The 13,633-nt window shown below is 43.9% G+C and overlaps 1 protein-coding gene and 1 pseudogene across 3 annotated transcripts in view; one reads left to right on the top strand and one right to left on the bottom strand.

Annotated features, from left to right (window-relative positions):
* Positions 1-13,633, bottom strand: part of ASTN2 (astrotactin 2) — a 926,574-nt gene that overhangs the window by 651,117 nt on the left and 261,824 nt on the right. The window lies entirely within an intron of this gene.
* LOC119505085 lies at positions 5,628-10,886 on the top strand (annotated as a pseudogene).

The raw sequence follows: 13,633 nt of genomic DNA, 5'->3' as shown, positions 1-13,633 counted from the left end.
CTTCCAGTGGAAGTACATTATAAGAGGTATCTCTGGTGGTAAAAGACACTGTGTGTATTTATGGCAAGTGCCCATAGAAGACTCAAACTGTAGACCCCCAAGCTTCTGGAGTCAGTCCATGCCATCTGCCTCACAAAACAATGCAGCTGGAAAAAATAAAACCTGCTGATATGCTACTGGGCCCTAGCAAGAGACCATGTAGCCACAGCTGCCCATGATGAGCTGAATCTGTCAGACTCTCCAAGTCACATGGCAGAATGTCAGTCTCCTCATAAGATGGAAGTGGCACCAAGCAAGATCAGTGGGCACAGGTAAACTATACAAGCAGATGGCCTGGGTCCTACGTCATCCACCACTGTTGTACTGCTTGCATTTATGAATCTCTGAGGGCTTATTATCTGTTGATGTAGGAGAAAAAAGGCCAAGCTTATTTCACAAGGTATTGGCTCTATACATGGATACAAGCCTAAAATGGACCGCTGATGCATTATGGGCAGAACTTCAAAGGGTGAGTCTGGTCATCCAATTTGTGTGGAAAGAGAAGAGGTTTGGGTAAGATATACATTAATATATGACTTGACTGGCTGGGCAGAGGCCTTGAAAGAGAAAAACTGGAAGACTTGGGACAATGAGATCTGGGGAAAAGGTGTGTGGACAGAGTTATGCGAAAGGACGTGAAGAGTGAAGATCTCTACATTGCCTATGAATGCCCACCATAGAACAGCTGCCACAAAAGAGGCATTAATCGAGTAGGCACAATGATTTGATGTCAGCCAGCCTCCATCATCAGAAACCCTCATGCTGGCACAAGGGGCACACATATAGACGTGATGCATGGGCTCCCATGCATCGAGGCTGGACTAGATCCTACTGCTGCTACATGTCTGAAATGACAGCATCCAAGAGCAGTGCTGAAGTGCCATTATGGCATCATCTCTCAGTGACGCCAATTAGCCACTTGGTAATAAATTGATTATACTGCAGCTCTCCTAACCTGGAGGAGGCAGAGATTCATCCTGACTGTTATCAACACATATTCTGGGTACAAGTCTACGTTTCCTGAGCACAGGGCCTTGTTCATCACCCCTATCTGAGAGCTTACAGAGTGTTTGGTATACCAGTGCCAGATCCCATGTAACACTGCCTTGGACCAAGGTATACATTTTACAGCAAATACAGTGGATCTATGACCTTGGGACCTGCCGGTCCTATCATATGCTTCACCACCGAAATTCTGTCTCTCAAACAGAGAGGTGGAATGACCTTTTGAAGCCATAGCTAAGACACCAAGTTGGAGAAGACAACTTGAATGGGGTGTCATCCTCAGGGTGTGGTATATACCCTAAATAAGTAACACTGTGTTTTGCCCCCAGTCGGTACAATACATGGATCTAGAAACCAAGAGTGGCCCATTTACTATCATTCCCAGTGACCCACTTGGGGAATGTGTGCTTTCTATCTGGACAACTTTAGGCTATGTGGATCTTGAGGTTCTATTTTCCAGAAGGGCAATCCTTCCACTAGGGGATACACTTAGAGTTCCATTAAACCTGTGTTAGTCACCTGGTTACTGCAGAAAAGTCATACCAGGAGACCAGAAGGCAAGGAAAGGAGTTGCCATATGGTCAGGGGCAATTGACTGTAGCCAAAGAGGAAGTAGGGCTATTGTTACACAACAGGGGCAGAGACCTAGGTGACCCCCTGAAATGACTCTACCTAATTTTGATGGTAAATGGACAAAAGTAGCAGGGGCTCAGACCCCTCAGGGATGAGAATCTGGGTCATGCCACAAGGTAAACCACCTAGATCAGCAGAGGTACTTCAAGGCTGAGCTCACAAGTAAAAGGGGAGGGGCATAAAAAGTAACAGACGTGGCTTCAAGATCAGCTGCTATAGCATGGCAATGGGTCATCCCAACAAACTTCCTCTTCTATGTTTCCCCAGGAAAAAAAACAGATCAACTATACGAAGCAACTGGTTCTGGGTGGCATATGGGGTAGACTACAGTGGATACTATTCTGTGCTGCCCACATGTACCCTTCAGGGCCAGGTACTCATCCCCTCACCTGCTGGGAGTGTTGGCTGAGCCACTTTTGGGGAATTGTCCTTGGTTGAATGGAGCTGCACTGCCCACGGTTTCATTCCCTTCTCAGGGTTTAGCCCATATATCCAAAGACTTGTCAGTGCAAGAGTACAAAGTACTATTCTCCTTGCCATGACTTGTGACAACCCTTAATGGCCCTATGGGATCAGCTGAAGCCCCTCTTACAAATGGAGTGCAAGTCACCTCCTCACTCTGCCTCATCCTGCCTAATTCTCCCAGAGAATGCATCCCACCAAACCTCTTACATATAAGTTCCTGTCACAGAGTCTGTTTCCTGGAGAAGTTTCTCCATAGGAAATGATTCAGGCATGAGGTCTGAGGAGCCAGCAGCTGTTAAGACAGTCAAGGAAGGTGTGGAGGAAGCAGCATAGCAGGGGCCCTGAAGTGAGCAACAGCCTGGCATGGGTGGTTTACTGTTATAAAAATAATCAGCGAAGCAAGGTATGGGTGGGTAGGAGCCCTGAGAGGTGGGTGGGGGTCAGGATGTTGGGGACTTGATTCTGTGGGCAAGGGGGAGCCACAGGGCTTCTATGATTCCATCTCCACTCCTGCTTCTTCAACACCAACTTAAACAACAGCTCTTAAGCCCACACGGCAGCCCTGGCCGTGGTTATCAACTGGCAGTGGGTTTATTGAGGAGAAAGCACCCAGAGCCTGGTGTGGAATTTCTCCCTTCACTGTTAGTGATTCAGACACATGCCACAACTCAGTGCTCCATGAAAAACAAGTCCCAGCTCTGCAGAGCCTGCTCACAAAGCTCTCAGCCCTTAACCACCTTTAAGTTTACTTTGCTTATCCACTTAAAACAGAATAGCACCAGATGAGCAGGACAGATCTCCAAACGGGGCTGCAATCAGTGACCTGCAGGGTCTTCTTGGACCCAGGGGGCCCAGGGTGGGGTGTCTCTCCTAGGACAGTGGTTCTCTATTTCATCATGCATCCTAATCCCCTGGAAAGCTTGTTGAACCAGATTTTGTGGCCCCACCCAGAGTGGCAGGCCCAGAGAAGGTGCACCTCTATCAAGTTCTCAGTGGATGCTAAGGCTGTAGGTTCAGGACCCACCTCTTTAGAATCACTGATGCCAGTGGGGGACTCAGAAGCAGCCCTGTGGGAGCCACTCCCGGCTCCAACATGGCACTCTAGCAGCCTGCTTCATGAGGTACAGTCAAGGGCCTGGGCTTTGGAGTTTGATATTGATCTGAATTCAAATCCAGACTCCGTCGCTGACCAGCTAAGTGACCTTTAGCAAGTGGATCTTACCTGGTGAACCTCAATTTTCACAGTTGTAAAATGGGGGTTACTAATAAGTGCTATTTTGCAGGGATATTGTGAGGACTTAATGAGATAACATACAGGGAAAAAAAAAACAAAAAAAAACAAAAACCAGGTGTAGTGTGTGGCATGTAATAAGCCCTTGGTAAATAAGGCTACAATGACAATGGATTATGCTAGTGTTTTTATATACTTTAAAGTGCTGGCCAAATGTAAGACACTGTATTCTAGTGAGTTCTAGCCCTTCTTCAATTCAAATATTCATCTCCTAAGACTTAGAAAAGATTCCTTCTGTAATTGGGCTGTAACTCCCCTCTCCCCACCCCACTGCTCCTCTGGTCTCTTCTCCAAGATTAGCTTGTTAATATTTGGGCCTGGACTTCCCTGGAAATCATTTTCATATTCTTCTACCCACAGGCCATCAGAAAGCTCTCTGCCAGATGAGAGAGTAGCAATATTGTCTCTTGCCTTCTCTATAACATGCCCTTCCGTGCTTTTGTAGGTTTAAGTAGCCACAGTGGTTAGCATAATGTCTGGCATGTAATATACTCACAGCAGTATTTGTTGAATTGAACTGAATTTATAGAAATTAAGGGGACTGCGATTTCAGGTCCATTTCTTCCACTGGATTAAGATGTGACTTTGGGTGAGCCACTCACTCCCCATCTCCAGGCCAAAGTTTTTCACCTGTAAAAGGGCATTTCTCAGGCGTCTTCAAGCTTACGGTTACAGCTATGGTGTAGTGGACAGAGTCAGTACAGGAGGGCTGAGGGCCCATAGAGAGGTTGCTTCCCTCCTCTGGCCTCAGTTTTCCCATCTGTACTATGAGATGATATCTTAGTACCCGCAGCCTTTAATTTCTGGGATTTTTTTTTTCTTTAATTAGAAAAGTTGTAGGTTTATAGAACAATCATGTATAAAATACAGGATTCTCATATATCACTCTATTATTAACAACTTACGTTGGTGTGGTACATTTGTTACAACTGATGAAAGCACATTTCATTAACCGTACTATTAACGATAGTCCGTGGTTTAACTTAGGGTTCACTCTTTGTGTTTTAGGCTTCTTTGGGGTTCAAGGACAAGCCTTTAAGCAGTGTCCAACATGATGGGAGAAAGAGAGGGCTTCATTCTGTCCTGAAGCAGCCACGCTTTAGTGGGGGCCTCTGGGGTCTTGCTGGATGTAATCTCCTCTAACAACTCACAGCAATAATGATCATCAATTTATCATGCAATCTATAAAATAAGTAGCATCATATTACTCTCAGCTCAGATGTTATCCTTTAGCTGAGAGTTCTGCTGATGCTTTAACAAGACAAATGAAGGCAAACAGGGACTCCCCTGAGTCACTGGCTTTAAATCTTCCCTATATGCATTTTCAACGTTAAAGGGAGGTAGCAAAATGTAGTGAAGATGGCATCAGATCTGGCATCAGAAGACCTGACCTCAAGACCAGTTTATTTTACTTCGTAGCTATGTCACTGTGAGCAAGTTTCTCAACACGTGTGGGCCTCAGCCTCCTCATTTGTGAATGTAGTGAGCACAGGGTTTGTAGCAAAGATCATCCAAGATAATGGATGTGGAAATTTTTTGTAAACTGTTAAGCTCTCTACAAACACAAAGCATTGCCATTATGGTAACAGAAAGCAAATGGCACATGAATATTTCACAAGCATGTACTGGGACAGATTATTTGTAAAGTATTCCCATCTAATGGGGATTTATGAGTACACAATCTCTCTCCTTATTACGAACTTCCTAATAATCTCTTTCCAAATCTTATCGCCAAACTTCCTTTGTTCCTCCTGTCATTTCTTCTTAAGAATCTACTCTCTCACATAGCAATTGATTACTGAACTCTGGGTGGCATTTGAAGATACAGTTAGAAAAACACAAATGCACATATTTTGTACAGAGACATAAACAGAATGAAGCCAGGGAACCTCGATTCTAAGCCAAGATATTAAAAAATATTCATCTTCCTGGTAGGTCTGTTGGAACCGCCTATATTAGCTATATTTGGTCTGAAATAAGGTTTAACAATCCCAATCCTATACATAGCCTCAAATCCATTCACAGGTAGCATGAACTTGGAGAGGGAAGAAATGAAACAGGCTTGGATGCATTTTTTTTAAAACATTAAAAAAAAGTAGAGAGTTTTACAAAGCCCTTTGGGGGTCTCTCTTGGCTAAAAACAAATCCTTTTGCCATTAACTGCTTGCAGAGAGAGCTCACAGGCTGCAAGATCATGACGAGGGTTAGCATTAATTAAATCTAACTGCGAGAGAATAATTATGTACACATATCCATCAGGGCAAGTTGTCACTATCCAGTAACAAAGTTGGATACAAACTCCATCAGCAGAACTGTCAGGCGGCTGTTAAAAGGATATAAATGTGTCCCAAAAGGATCGTTTCATTTAGGGGGGGAAAAATTGGATTGCAAAAGATTAATGAGGCAAGGGGTTTGTGTTTTCAATTGGATGTAAAATGCAAATGTGAGTCAGTTGTGATATCATCATTTAACCTTAATGTTTAGCTACATTTGGATTTCTAACACATGGTGGGGACAATTAGACCTTGTACATCCAACCCAAGTTTTCCAACATGAAATGAGATTAAAGGTAATATTTTTTAAAGTTAAACTGCACAAAAGTTTACAACAAAAACCACAAAATCTAATTCACACAGATGGCATATTCTTAATAATAATTAGGCAAGAAAACGAATGCAAATCCCACTGGGATAATTAGGGGATTCAAGAAAGGGCTTTTTTTTTGGTTGCTACCTTCATTCATGCTAATTTAAATCTAAACTCTAAGGCCTATGTATGTGCAAAGACCCGCAAAGGTGATGCGAATGAAAGTCTTGGAGGCAAATGCTACAAACAGGCACTCTCCCAATGAAGGAGAAAAGAGAGCGACCCTTGGAAGCCGACAGATCAGAGTTTGCATGCAGGCCCTACCTCTAAGTGTGTGTGCGTGGGCAACTCACCTCACTTCTCTGAACATCAATTCCCTCTGCAAAATAAGGGTTAAAGGAGGACTGTTACAATAATGTATGTGAAAGCACCTATTAGGTCACAAGCACAAAATAGGTGGCCAAGAATTATTCTTGTTTCTTATTAGATATATATCCAAAAGTAGGAAAATATTAAAAAAAAAACAAAACAAAACAAAACAAATAGCAATCCTAGCCTTTGACTTAGGCCCCAGTGGGGAGTTTGCCTATCGGTACAACCAGCGCTACCAGCTCACCACTGTCAAGTTCATTTACCTGCTCAGCCCCTTCAAGCTCCTGTTGCAGAAACCCAACCGGGGGCAGGTACGCTCTGTCACCAACCTCGGCACAGCAGGGCTCACAGGCTGGCCCCAACCACCACAAGCTCTGCACCATGAAGTTGGAGCAGGACATGGGTTGCCTGCAGGGTATCAACTGCTCACTGTCTTGCAGCTCCTGTGCAGCAAGGAGACTGCGGTGACCTGCACAATGGAGCCCAGCAGCTGCGAGTACATCAGAGAGCTGATGGCACCAGCAGCCTACCCTGGCCGCTGCTCGAGCTGCCCGCAGAGGACTAGGACCAGCTGTAGGCCCCATCCTGTGCAGAGAAACTCAAGGCCTGAAACCTGCCTGCTGCCCCTCAGAGTGTGGCCCAAAGCCGGCTCTTCTGGGTCCCTCTTCTCACTCCAACCTGGGGGCATGAACAGAGTGGGGGAGGCAGGGTGCACTGGAAATAATAAACATGGATTCTCTCCTTGCCCCCAAAACAAAAAGAAAAAGAAACACGCTGGGCAGCAGACAGGTGGTGGAGTGGTGGGTTCCTTCTGGGGTTTCCTAAGGAGGGCAAGGCCACCAGGATTCCTCACAGGCTTATGTGTCTCTGCACTGGTGGTAGTTGCCATCCCGAACTCTGGGGCACGGTGGGCCTGGGCACCTCCTCCATGGTGGTAGCCTCAGTGCCTCGGTGAGCCAGGATGGATACCTGCTCCTGCCCCAGTTCTAGCTTTGCTGGCTCCAACCCCAGGCTGAGGATGGGAAGGCGGAGGGAGACTTTCCAGTGACCATGAGGCTGGGAGACGGCGTGGAGTCTGAGCTGCTGCACGTCTTCAAGGAGGTATAGAAGGCTGCCTCTGACCTGGTAGAGTTCCAGGAGCACCACTTGAGTGAGATGCAGAATTGGTGTCCAAGGAGAAGCTGGAGCAGGAACTGAGTCCCATGAAGGAGAAGAAGGTGGCCATCGTTGGAAAGATCCCTGCCCCGATGGAGAGCAAGGGGGAACTGGCTTCCCGTGACATGCCTCTGAAGCTGTCGGACTTGTTTACCAATGTGGTCCATGTGATGTCACTTCCCGGGTACAAGACTCTACACAACAGTGTAGACTAGGTGATCATAAAAGAGCAGACAGAGGGGAATATAGCTCTCTGGAACAGAAGAGTGCATAGGGCACAACCGAGTGCTTGAAGATTGTCACTGGAACCAGGTCTGAGCGGATTGTAAAATTCACCTTTCACTATGCCACCAAGAAGGGACAGGGCCAGGCCATGGCTGTGCACAAGACCAACATTATGAAATCTGGCAGTGGGTTGTTCCAGCAGTGCTGTGAGGAAGATGCTGAGCTGTACCCCAAAATCAAGTTTGAGACAGTGGTCATAGACAAGTGCTGCCTGCAGCTGGTGCAGGGTCCTTACCAGTTTGATGTGCTTGTGATGTCCAATCTCTTAGAGAACATTATCAACAATTTGGATGCTTGCCTGGTTGGGGGAGTTGGCATAGTGCAGGATATGCAGTCTTTGAGATGGGTGCCCAGCACTCATTTGCCGAAGCAGTGGGCAGGAATATAGCCAACCTCATGTCCATGCTGCCATCAGCAGACAACACACTGCGTCACCTCAGTGTCGAGTACCACTCCAACATGACTGCAGATGCAGTGAAAAAGGTGACCAAAGTTGTCAAGGCATGGGTGGTTATGCCATGTGCCATGACTCCACTGAGGCTGTCCCTGCCCCACTGATAGGTACCCCCCATACCTATGTAAGGTGTTCAATAAAACGTGCATAAAAAAATTGCATCACACAATTATCACAATTTTTTTTTGCAACAGTGAAACAATAAAGTTGGTATTAACAAAACAAAACAGAAGATGTAATCCCATCTTTTCTGGATGAAAAAGCAAAGCAATGGGGTAGGAAGTCTGACTGGTTTCACTACAGGTTTAGAGGATGTTTTGGTTTGTTAAAGCTGCCAAAATGCAATATACCAGAAATGGGTTGGCTTTTAACAATGGGGATTTATTAAGTTGTAAGTTATAATTTTAAGGACATGAAAATGTCCAAATTAAGATATCACTAAAAGGCTACTTTCTTTGAGGAAAGGCTGTTGGCATCTGGGGTTCCTCTGTCACAAGAGGAGGCACATGGTGATGTCTGCTGGTCCTTCTCTCCTGGACCCTATTTTCAAAACGGCTTTCTCAGTTTCGGTGGATCTTTCTTGCTCCTTCCAGGGCGTTTTCCTTTTAAACTCTCTCTCTCCATGAGCTCTCTTAAAGGACTCCAGTAAAGGATTAAGACCCACCTTGAACTGGGTGGGTCACTTCTCCTTGGAAACAACCTAATCAAAAGGTCCCACCCACAATAGGTCTGCACCCACAGGGATGGATTAAGAGAACAAGGCCTTCTATGGGGTAAATAACAGCTTCAAACCAGCACAGTGGACAACTAGCACAGTCACCACCACCATCACTTCCTTCAATGCACTTATAACAATTTTTAATTCTGTACATGGATGTTTGATTGACTGACTGATGGCCCATTTCCCCCCTCTATATCCTGAGCCCCATAGGGATGGGAACTTCATGTGTCTGGTTTGTCACTACAGTCTCAGGAACTAGCATGGTACTAGGCACTCAGCTGAAAGACTGAATGAAGTCAGGTTGGAGACCGTGGGCAGGGATGTCAGTTCAGACAGAAGTAGCAGGAGAGTCTGGAATCTGAGCAATGGGGATCAGGTAGCAGCAGCACTAGAGAACGCTTAGGAAGCTTCTCATCCTATGGCAGGGTTGTCTGCTCTGACTTATGGGCTGTGCTTAGATCACAGAAGCTGATTTTGGTCAGAATGAGGGCAGGAAGATTACTGGAGACCCTAGACATTCTGGGATGCTGATTATGTGTGTAATTACCTAGACTTGAATTCTTTATGCTTTGCCCAATTCTCTCAAGAACCTGTGGAGTTAGTTCCATGTCATCCTGCCTGAAAGCAGAATGACTTCATGATCCTTCCCTATTCAGGAATCTATGAAAGTTGCCACTGAAGACATCTCCTGTCAGTTCTGTTCTCAGCCAACTCCCTTGGCAAAGTAACATGGCTGACAAAGATATAGGAGGTCAGGATTACAGCTGCTACCCCCAATTCTTCCCAACTAGATCATGCATCGGTATCTTTCCAGAGGATACTCTGAATAAATGAACTGTTTCCATGTCCTAAAGAAGAAATATAAGAAATACGGATTGAAACAAAATGATATCACTTTTCTTGGTAGAAATCATTTTTCTGGAAGTGTCTTCCTTCAACCACAACCTCCCCTGCAACCCCACTCCCCAAATAAGGCAGAAACAAAATAAAATCAGTGCATATAGATTTCTCCTCCCTACCCCCAGACCTGATTTAGATGAAATGTCTTTCAGACATATAAAAATTAAATCACATTTAGTCATAAATGTTGCAAAGAGTCATCGCTGAAAATAAAGTAAAAATTCAGGAAATTGGGTCAGAGCCAGAAAATTGAGGTCATATGGTGTCAAGACTCATAAAGAGAATTTCTCACTTCTTGAGAAAAATCTTTAACCTCTTATTCTTGAGAGCAGAATTCTATTTTTATTACTATAGTTTTAATAGCATGGTTCACTTTTTCTATATTATTATTATTAGGGTTTTGTCTGCTTGATCTATTAGAAAGAGATCTGTTTTAAAAAGTCTACTTTGACTATGTATTCATCAACTTATCACTGTATCTATCATTTTTTTCTTTATACATTTTGAAGCTGTGTTGTCAGTTGTATGCAAGTTCAGTTTCATTTGTCTGTTAGGGAACTGTTCTTTTATAATTAATTAATAGCTTGCTGTATTCCTAAGGATTGTTTGTTTCTCGTTGTTGTAAAATTTTATTTTGCTATTTATTCATATTTCTCCACAAGCTTTCATTTGATTAGTATTTGACTGCTAGGTATTTCTTTCCTTCCCTTCATTGCCAAGCTTTTTGTATCTTTATATTCTAGGAGGCTCTCCTGTAAACAGCATATAGCTAGACTTTGTTTAAAGTCATCTGAGATTCTCTGAATCTATTAGTCAGGGTTCTCTAGGGAAACAAGTGACAGGAGATATCTGAAATTTTTATAAGAATTGTCTCATGCGACTGTGGGGATGCATAAGTCCATATTCCGTAGGACAAGCTGCAAGCTGGGAACTCCCATGAAGTTCCTCGAAGAATTCCCCAGGAGAAGCTGGCTGGCTGAAGTAGAGATGAAAATGCTTCCTCCTGGCTGCTGAAGTCATCACTTCCTTTTTTAGCCCCAACTGATTGGTTCAGACTTCTCTTATTGTTGAAGATAATCTCCTCAGTTGATTGTAGATGTAACCAGACATAGATGCAATCAACTTACTGAGGATTTAAGTCCAAGAAATGTCCTCACAGTGACAATCAGGCCAGTGCTTGCTTGACCTGGCCAAATTGACACATGAACCTTAACCGTCACACTGAATTTTACATGCAAATTATATTTATTGTGATTACTGATGCTTTTGGACTTATTTCTACCACCTTATCTTTCTGTTTTTCCTTGCTTGTACTTTCTTTTACTTTCTCTTACTTTCCACCCCACCATCCACCTAGAGTCACCATGACTTCTGTTCCTAAACTCATGACCCGGGCATTGCGTTCCCTCCTCATTCCTGACACCTGAGGATTTTCTGTTATTCACATCTGAGATGAACTTGCAGTTGTTAAATTGTATTTTATCCAGCATTTCTTGTGTATATGGAAAAGGAAGATGCCTGTGCCATTTTGTCTACCATGCTGCTGAAAGTTTACTATACTCCTTGCCTGCTTTCTTTCTGCAAAGGAAAAGAAACTTTTATTATATCAGCATTTAAAAATATACTCTAGAACTGAGAAATTAGAATATAGAATAGGCGCTTGGTAATAGAGCTCCACCTGCTCAGTCAACTCCTGCCCATTCTTTCCCTGAGCACCTATTTGGACACAGTTGGAAACCCCTGCTAATGACTCATGCGCACCACCCAGGTTCTCGGTATGATTAACCATACCCATTTCAAAATGGGGAAATGCAAAGCCTTTTCTTTGTAATCTTCTAAATGATCCACTTATTTCACTGAATTAGAAAAGAAAACAACTTCTAGCTTCTAACTTATACAATGTATCAAAATTACCCAACAATCAGTTCTTAATGGTAATATTACCCACACAGTTTTACAGGTTCAAAGGGCATAAAAAGAGGACTATTTTATAAGTTAGGGGCTTGAATTCCACTCCTAGGTCTGCTAGCTTCTCTGTGTGACATAGATGAGTCTCCCCTCTCCATTATTTTCCAAATGTACAGGTGGGTCAGATGGGATGACCTCGAAGCTTATTTCCATCTCTGCTGGACTATGAGAACATAAGGAATTGATTTCCCCCATTGTGTGCTCAGGAGCCTGGGGGCAAACATGACTGACCCCAAGTCAAACAGCAATTAATGCTGTGTTAGAACAAGGATTCTCTGACTCCAAATCTGAGATGCTTTCCTAGACCAGGAGTTGCAAACCATGGGCCACAGGCCAAATCCAACCTACTGCCTATTTTTGCATGGCTCAAGTTAATAATAGTTTTTTATGTATTTAAATCATTGAAACAAATCAAAAGAAGAAGATATTTCAAGACATGAAAATTATTTGAATTTCACATTTTAGTATCCATAAATAAATTCCATTCTTCTCTTTAGCAGGCCTGTATTGCAAAAATGATACTCTATTATTATTATTATATCTTGAATTTCATCAGTAAAAATTTGCGGAAATTGTTTTCTCTCTTGTTATATATGTGCCTATGTAGTATTCTTGAGTTTACCTCTTGGCCCACAGGCCTAAAATATTTACTATCTGGTCCTTTAGAGAAAACTTTTGCCAATGCTCCCAGCACTAGACCACAGTTCCTTGCAAGGATGGAATCGAGATCAAAACCTACCTTCCTTCCACGCACTACAACCCAGTCTCAGTATCTAAACAGAGGCTTGGACTCTAAACCTCTTCAGCACTATTAAAGAGAGTCAAGGAGTCAGAGGCGATCAGCTCTAAAAGGGATAAAATTAGGGATAAGGTCCTCTCCTGACCAGCTGTACATTAAAGAATTCCCTTCACATCGCTGAGTCTCAGTTTCTGCATCAACTAACTGGGAGACATTATGCCTACCTCATGGGGTTGTGAAGATCAGTCCATGCTCTCCTATAAAATAGGGACCCAATAAAATATCAGCACTTGTAGGTTGCAAAAATCATCTGAATCATGTGCAACTTCTTCCACCCAGAGGTGGACTCTACCCCTTGAGTCCATGATGGCCTCATGTCTTGCTTTGACTAAAAGAAGGTAGTAGAAAGTATGCTATTTGCCTTCCAAACTCAAGCCTTTAAAGGCCTTACACTCCTCTTCTTGCTTTCTTCAAACCCTCGTGCAGGTGAACAAGACTGAGATAGCCAGCCAGAGGATGGGAGACCACCTGGAGAAGAACCAAGATGCTCTTAGCCAGTGGTCAGCCAGGCCCCAGCTGAGCAAGTGGCTGACTGCAGGTGCACGACTAAGATCAGCTGAGCCTACCCCAGACCACAAGAATGCCCAACAGAGCCCAGCCCAAATGCTTGGCTTGAATTGTGACCTAAATAAATGGCTGTTGCTTTCAGTCACCAAGTTTTAGGATGTTTTATTATGTAGGTAAAGATAACTGACATAATATCATTGTGCCTTTATGATGAAAGAAATTTCCTAGAGTCAGGTCCCCAGGCCCCACCAGGACCTGGTCTCAGAGCGTTCTGCTAAGTCCTAAGCTTCTGGCTTGTGGTTGCTTCTCCTCCCCGCCAGGACACACAGAATTGACATATTTCAGGTGAATAAGCAAAACTGCCTGGAGGAGACATATACTTTCAGGAACGCAAACTTCTCTGAAAGACACGTCAGGGAAGATTTATGGAGGCAGCTGTGTGCTCTGACTGCA

This window comes from Choloepus didactylus, chromosome 10 (assembly GCF_015220235.1).
Source record: "Choloepus didactylus isolate mChoDid1 chromosome 10, mChoDid1.pri, whole genome shotgun sequence".
NCBI lineage: Eukaryota > Metazoa > Chordata > Mammalia > Pilosa > Megalonychidae > Choloepus > Choloepus didactylus.
This window is presented reverse-complemented; position numbering and strand designations above follow the sequence as displayed.